Consider the following 8,944-nt stretch of genomic DNA (forward strand, 5'->3'; position numbering starts at 1 on the left):
AGACAAGTATCCTGAAGGTGGAGCTAGCTTCTGGTTCAGCACCTTTTCAATGGAGAATGCTTTAACAGAGCTCTTAAATCCAGGGCAATCAGTTCACTTCCTGTCCCTAACTTACATTTTGATAAAATTGTATTATTCCTTTTTAAGCCTTAGGCACTGCAAAGTTGGCAACAATGGGAGAAGTCTATTTCTTTCATCACTGCTTGTAATTTACATGTACACATGTTGGTCTGTATAGAAAATCACAGAAGTAAAAGTGTGAGCCATCAACTATTTTACATTAACAAAGAGGATATTTTATGAGGTCATTGCACTACACAGAGTTCAGCAAATTGTGGGATCCTTCATACAAGCTCATGGCTTCATAAAATTGTTAGAAAAATAAATACGTTTTTATTTAGTGTACAAAGCAACTAATTTTTGTTTTGTCTGTTACTTTTTATTGAATGACTCTTTGCAATCCTAATTACTTTAATTTTTTAGTCTAACTAAAAAAATAAGTTCGTTTTTCCATTCTAATTCTCTTTTCATTCGTCCCTTTGCTGCTGAAGTAGACGTCCAAGCAAGCCATGCAGCATATGCAAATAGAATCCATATAAGTCTAAGTGCTGTTGCTATTTAACTTGTATGTAATAGGCTCGCTTGAATGTGCTTGATATACAAAACAGGGTAATTATTTCCATAGGCATAGATGACACAGCTCTGTGATGCAGTACAAGGTTTTGGACACAGGGTGGAGATACATATTCACATAAACAATTCTAAATTTTATTTTTTTAGAAAGTTTGTAGCTTGTAACAATCTTAAAACATGATTGGAACTAGTATAACAATCAAATAGTTCACATAAATATTTGTATGCCTTTCTTTGGCAGTAATTAATTGTTATGTTTAAAGGTGGGAAATCTTGACTTATTCTTGAGAGAAAAACCTTCTATTTTGCCATATCTAATTATTTGTTAGAAAAGCATCAGTACAAAGCTTTGAAACACTCAATATTCATGAGAATTACTATTTCTTTCATCATTTGGTCCAAGAAATGATGCTTTCTGGAGATAAAGTATATTAAGAAAAGACCCCATTCATATCCCTTCCCATAAATGTTTGGTTTCATATTCCAGTAAAACGTGCTGGTTAGAATCCTTTCTAAGTATCAAAAAGATATCAAATGCAAGAGCAATAAAGGATATTTTATTCCAGCCACTATAACTATTACTGAATCAAATAAACATTTCACATCTCCAATATCAAAGTTGAAGCATTAAATTGGCAGTACTGCTTCCATTCCTCAATAAAGTTTAGCATTTATCAGGTAAACTTGGATAAGTCAGTAGATTTGTATTCCCCCACATTGTGGTATATTAAGTGATCCATATATGTTGGCTTGCCATTCATGGAATAAATCATTTATATACAACATCTTAAAAACCACCTCATATCAACTGGCATTCAGTTTTAACAAAATAAGTTGAAGTAAGAACAAATTGCCAATATCTAGAATAAGTCAGTACAGCTAAAAGACTTTGTAATGAAGAGGTAAAATAGCATATTCATAAGAGTCTTTCTGGTGTGGTTCTTACTTGACAATGAGGAGGTGCGGCCATGGAAACACCCAAATACATTAGTCACTGATTATTATCAATGGTCAGCTTGAGCAACATTAGACAAATATGTCTAGCAACAGGCAAACAGTCAATAAATATAGAGTAAAGGAAGTTCAAAAACTTCCCCAAAACTCTTCAATCAGTCTTTGTTGGATACTGATTGAGTCTTACCTCATGAGCTTCTGTTACTGAAATCCCATTGGTACAACCAGTGATAAGTTAGATTTTAAACACTAGGTTTTGGGATCTATTTTTAGATGGTACATTTCACAGCCTTCCTGCCTACTTTGCTGATTAGTGCCCTGGATTTCTGTTATCTTCTCCAGGAACATTTTGAGAAGAAGGGGGAAATAGCTCTATTTGTAGTAAATAGCTATTTTAGCAAAAACAACTTGTCAGCGAGTTAAAGGAGGAAATGGTGATGGGAGTAAAGGATTAAACTCCTCCCTACATGCCTCTACTTCAATTTATGACTTCCTTATTTAAGAAAAAAGCCTCAATGTGTTTAAAATATGCAATGCTGCCAGAAGAGTTCTCACAGCACAGAGTTTGAATGCTTTGCATTGTTCATTACAGTTGCCAAAAAATGTACCAAGTCCATGTCATGCTTAAACTGGTCATGATCATTTAGGAATCCACTTGTACAAAAAAACACGCATCATTAAAAAAGACATTAAAAGACAAAAAAATTGCTTATGTTATAAAATTAAAACATGGAAGTAACAAGTGTAATTTAAATAGGAATCTCCATTACCTCTGATGGGAAAGAATTGTTTGTTTGCCTCTTGATCACTCTATTAACAGATCCAAAAAATTATAGGCAGCTTCAAATCTCGTGTTTTTGTTTCTTAAATTTATTGAACAATAAATTGGACTTGGCCTGTATAATCCTTCATACAGAGAACTGTCTTTCATAACAAAGGATCCAAGCGACCCAACTCCTATTTCTTCATTCTTCCTTCTTTCATTCGCTTCAAAGATTATTGTTCTGCTCTGAGCTAAATATGCCTGCAGAATTGAGTTACTAGTAGTTTATTTCAAGCTGCAAATATTTAAGGATAGCCAAATTAGTAACATGTGCAAACCCACACACAGCAATACTTACAACAGAAAATCAAAGTTTCACCTGAATAACCTTAAAGGTAAAGGGCTCCCCTCACACATATGTGCTAGACATTCCCAACTCTAGAGGGCAATGCTCATCTCTGCTTCAAAGCCGAAGAGCCAACACTGTCCAAAGACATCTCCGTGGTCATGTGGCCAGCATGACTAAATGCTGAAGGCGCACAGAATGCTGTTACTTTCCCACCAAAGGTGGTTCTTATTTTTTTACTTGCATTTTTACATGCTTTCGAACTGCTAGGTTGGCAGAAGCTGGGACAAGTAACTGGAGGTCACTCCGTTACATGGCAGTAGGGATTCGAACCACCAAACTGCCAACCTTTCTGATCGACAAGCTCAGCATCTTAGCCACTGAACCACCGCGTCTCTGAATAACCTTATAGTGTGCCTTCTGTTAGCCTATTGTCATGATAGCAAACCTATGGCACATGTGCCAGAGGTGGCACAAAGAGTCCTCTCTGCTGGCACATGCACCGTCGTCCCAGGTCAGATCTCTATGGTGTTTCTTTCGTGAGCTTCTATTTCACTGCAAACGACGAAACAGAAGCTCATGAAACAAAAAGATCTTACCTCTTGCTGTGTTGACAGTATTGGGATGCCCCGCCTCCCACCAGCCAGCTGGTCTTTGGGTCTCTGCTGCGCATGCACGCATGTCCGTGCATGCAAGTCCACGCATACTTACCTTTCAGTTTGTATACACGCGCATTTTGGACAGCTTCGCCATCACTGACCTATTGCAAGTAATAGATTATTTAGATGGTTGCAATAATACTATCACTCGAAGCACAAATGACCAAGCACAAATGATCATACTTCAGATATATTATGTGAAGACCAAATTCTCTGGAGAAGACTCTGATGCTGGGAAAGGTGAAAGAAAAGAGAAGACAACCAGAAGCAATCTAGATGGACTCAGTTGAAATGGCAATGGATACACTCTTGGAAGTCCTTAGGGACCATATTAGGGACATATTAGGGTCATCCATGTGAAAATCTATCTATGTAGTTGCTAAGAGTCAATTTGATGAAACATAATAATACATTATTCATTGACCCCAATTGGATCAATCCGATTGGGGTCAATCATCTAAAAGCTGTCTGCGTGGCAAATAACTACAAGGTTGTATTTTCCTGACATTTGAGAAGAAAGGTAGATTTGTTCAAACCACAATCAGTTTGTCAGCCTGACGGCATATTACCACAAATGCTTTTGAAACTGATAGGCTTGAGAATTTCATTTAATAAAAAGAAACTGTGCATGTACCCCACTTCAGGAAGGAAGGAATAAGCTAAGGAATCAGCAACACTAATTGCAATGTAATTTACTCCTATGCATATACCGATACTTATACCATGAAAGGAAGGCCAGTCCAGAAATTAGATTTATTTCCAGTAAACATACTGAGAATTATGCTACGTATATGACCACCTGTGATTTAAGTGTTTACTGGATCTGAAGTTGAGCCCTTCAAATCTTAAAACATGCATCTTAAAGATTGTAGCATAAGGACAATCATTGTATTTTCAAATTATAAAACTCATGCCAAATCAAAATGCATGCCTTTTAAATATGATTTCAGGTAAGACAAGTTGACTGATTAAATAATTGAACTGAATGATCCCAAGAAATTGAACACCTACAGCTTTCTAATTACATCTACACAACCACCTATCAAGTCTATCATCAGAAAAGTGCAATTGCAAAGGATGAAACATTGAAAAGAGAGAGTTTGGAATATGCCCTATTAAATTATTCGCAAAATTATTTAAATGGTGAACAATATACTCAATATGTTGTAACAACTGGCACATATGGGTTTAATAGTGGCTGATCAGTGAGTTAGTAACGTGCTTTGAAAGTACTATTTATATCTGGTGTAAAACTAGTTACACTTTAAACTTAACTTTTATGTTATGTGACTATATCATATGGATTGCTTCACAAAGTAAATGTCCCCTTCAAAACTTTGCACAGTCCAGTTGTTCATTACAATTCCACTTCAAAAATTAAGAAAAGATTGAGGGAGAATGGCTTAAAATTTGAAGTAGCCCTTCAACCATTAGTAGTTGGATACCAAAGGGAATAGAGATCACCCGTTGATAGTCCTCATATAATGAAATGTATTTCAGTATAAATTGCACTAAATATGTATATTCATTCATTCATTCATTCATTCAATCAATCAATCAATCAATCAATTTCTATAGCCACCCACCTCAGTCAATGACTCAGTTAAAAAAATACATTATAATCAAAAATACTAAAATCATTTTAAAATAAAAAAAATCCAAAATAAATATACATAGCAGCCAAGATACTTGCCAGTTAGCAATACAATCATGAAATGGGACCATTAACCCATTCAGTGCCCAAGCATCAGGAACATAGCCAAGTTTTTAGATCCTTACAAAAGGTTAATAAGGATGGGAGATTCTAATAGGCAAAGGAAGGGGAAAAAAGCCATGCTTCTATTCCCCACCAGTCAATTTAAGTTTCCATTTAGATATTTCCCAAATATATAAATACAAGGCAAACTTCTATCATTTGGTAAAATGGTAGTTCAGTAGAAATGCACACATTTATCCAACTTTGACATTTCCAGGTCAGATTGCAGGGAAAATGATGCTATGAAATCTGAACCATCACTAATGCCCGAAGAACAAAGTGTCCAACACAGAATAAAACAGCTTCGTATGCAAGATGACGATAAATGTTGGGTATACTTCAAAATAGAACTTTTTTAAAAAAAATGATGCACTATCCAGAGAATGTTATTTCTTCTAGATACATTTATAATCCATGATTAAGGTGCCTTGGAATTGTTTTTACCTTGAACCCAAGGAGTATGTTTATAGAAATTAAGGCTCTTTAAACTTGATTAAAAATGTAATTAAAGCTTATATTCAAGCCAATGACATAGTTGCTTTTGAACTTGTTTCCATTGCTTGAAAGAAATTAAGTCAATGGGCCTTTGAAGGAATACATTGCTAGCAGTCATGAAACCACATATTCATATGAAAGAATTTTAAGAAACATTGTTTCATTTTTATAATTTGGACAACAGCAGTGTCTTCGGAATATGAAGTGATACTTCTACATATTCTGGAAAAATTCTAATTTCAACATGCATTTTGTGTGTGTGGGTGAAGGATTAAATGTTATGTAAATCTCCAACCTTTCTATCTCAGCTACACAGGCAGTAATATTCTTAACTGCATTCTGCAAACAAGTTTGTTTTCTCAGAAGCCATAACAACAATTAAGTCAGGTTGTACACTTTTCTACAGCCCATAGCCAGACATTAATATTTTGAATACTTCTAGCTAATCAAATAAATGGCAACAACAAACCATTTCTGAAAAACCTTTCCAAGAAAATTGCAGGGACTTTTCCAAGTAGTCCTCAGAAATTGGACAGGGATGAACAGAAGAAAAAAACAAACATAAATATTGGTCTTGAAGAATGTTAACTCCACCCATAATTTAATATTCAAGAGGACAGAAGAAAAACATACAAATGTCTGAAATATGAACAGTATATGTTGTCCAACAAGATATACCAGTCATACTGTTGTGCAAGGGCTTGTGTATCACAAGGTAGAAAGCTCCTGACAGCTACAGGTATGCCTGAAAAAGACCTCACTTCAACTATCCTCCTATACTCTTAACAAAAGGGTTTCTATTGTTATAGGTAAATCAGGTATCACATGGGTGTCAAATTCAGAGCATCATGTTGCCATCATGTGAGATTTCACGTTTTTCCCTTTGCAGAGCTGGGATGGACATGGCCTGCATGTGACACCATGCAGTCCACGTGTCACCAGTTTGACACCTCTGAAGTATCAGGACACAAATACTTAAGGGTGGAGTTTGTGTCATGATATCACTGGTTTCATTCTGATTCAATTATCATTGGTTGCAAATGTGCATGCTTTTGGATCACAAAAATATTTGACATCTGTGACCCCATTACCATATATATGAGTAGATACATATTTCATACTAAGTTATGGTTTATTTTGACAATGACTTCTTAAATAAATACTATTGTTTCTTTCTTTCTTTCTTTCTTTCTTTCTTTTCAAATTTTCATAGCCACCCATCTCATTTATGACTCTGGGTGGCTTACAATTAAAACAAATCTAAAAACAGCACACAAAAACCAAAGAAACCAGTATGTAAGCATATAAAAGGGATTGAAAAAACATAAAACTGGTTCTACCACAAAACCGCGGACGACAAAATCGCGGTCGACGAAAGCGCGTATGTGACGTCATCACAGCGCGACGAAAAAGATCGAAAAAGATCGAAAAATGTAAAAATAAAGCTAAAACCTTCCCCTAACCCTAACCCAAACCTAACCCTAAACCTAACCCTTAACCTAACCCTAAACCTAACCCTAAACCTAACCCTTAATGTAACGAAAAACCTAACGCTAACCCTTAACCTAACGCTAAACGTAACGCTAACGCTCTAACCCTAACCCTAACCCTTAACCTAACCCTAACCCTAACCCTTAACCTAACCCTTACCTTTATGTGAATCGGCTTGCTGTAATTTAATTTTTATTTCAATTTTTCGATCTTTTTCGTCGCGTTGTGATGACGTCACATACGCGATTTCGTCGACCGCGCTTTTGTGGAACGCGCTTTTGACGGTTCACGCATAAAACTCACAACCAAGATAATCCCATTCATTAAAACAATGTTAGCAGAGTAACTGCGCTAGTTCTATCACATTCCTGGGTCCCAACGTCCAGGCCTTGCAAAAAGTCAAGAGTTAAGGCCAATCTAATCTCCAGGGGATGAGGCGGTGTAGGTACCATAGCAGAAAAAGGCCCCTTTCTGGGTCTCACCAGATGACACTTCCTGACTGATGGTACTGCAATATAGCACTTAGCTTGGACCTTGAATGGGTAGATATAACTGGAGAAAGATGGTCCCTCAAGTAACTAACTCTCATGCCTTAATAAGGATTTTAGTAATAATTTTATAAATTATTTTAATGTATTTATAGTAATAATAAATTTTTGTTTACAAATTGCAGCAGCTAGCGTTAGATGAAAGTCCTGAGTTCAGAACAAGACTGGGTCAGCCAAAGAATATACAGGCAAGTTGCTTGGAGCAGAGGCAATGTTTATTCAAGAGGGTAAGTAGATCAAAGATTGCAAACAGAGTTACAGTTATCAAGTGATTACCTTTATACCTTTTCCTTTGTTCCTCCCAGAAACAGTGCCTGCCCACTAGGAATTATTGAAAGCTACTGTATAATTAACTAGATGGCCAAAAGAAGATGGTGGTGAGGCACCTTGCTGAGCCTGTGAGATTTTACCCTATCAACTGGTTTCCTGATTAATTTGCATTGCAGCTGGAGGAGGCAGCCACACAGAGGTGTTAATATATGATATCTTTAGCTTATCTGGATGGGCTACTACCTTTGCCCAGTCTCCACCTCTTTGTCAAGCTTGTTATCTTTTGTTTTGTGCAATACCTCACCTTTTCCCCTGGAAATACAGTAGCTGGGAAGTTGGAATGTGAGGGAAGATTGAATGGCAAATTCTTTCCCTCACTAATGTTACAGAATATGCTAAGCAAAAGCAAAAAAGTGACATTATGATTTAATGGCAATGTATAAACATAGCACAATCTAGGTTGCCCATAATATAGTAGTGTTAATAATGTGATCTGCAACCCCCCAAATGCTACAATTTTTCTAGCATTTGTTCAATTATAAAAAGCAATGTTGTTTAATCCAACATCATAGATCTTATTTTTAACATGTATGAAACCCTTTAAAAATGATCTCAACTACAATTCCATCTACACGGGATTAAGGTGATTTACCATTCAAACCACCTTGAAAAGGAATTCCATCTGTGCAACAGAGATGCATAGATTCTATATAGGTCAAAAGGAAGCCCATAGGCGAAGATTCCCGTTTATCCTTTTGAATTAAGACAGAATACACTGAAAATGCTGCTGCCCATGCACCATTGGTCCTTTGGAGGTAACTGGAAAGACACCCGTTGTGTGGGATTTTTCATGCTTGCTTTCTGACAACGAACCATCAAAACAAGCGCACATTGAAGAGGGAGTAAACCCTGCTCTAGTCTATATCAGTACCTCTGCTAAAGTATTTTAGGTCTGTAGTTTGAAAGTTACTTCCAAATATTTTTCCCTTAGTTATCAGCATCATAAATGAGACCGTTAAAGGACATGAA

Source organism: Thamnophis sirtalis, unplaced genomic scaffold (genome assembly GCF_051295495.1).
Source record: "Thamnophis sirtalis isolate CommonGarterSnake01/CBP01778 unplaced genomic scaffold, rThaSir2_p1.2 scaffold_7, whole genome shotgun sequence".
Taxonomy (NCBI): Eukaryota; Metazoa; Chordata; class Lepidosauria; order Squamata; family Natricidae; genus Thamnophis; species Thamnophis sirtalis.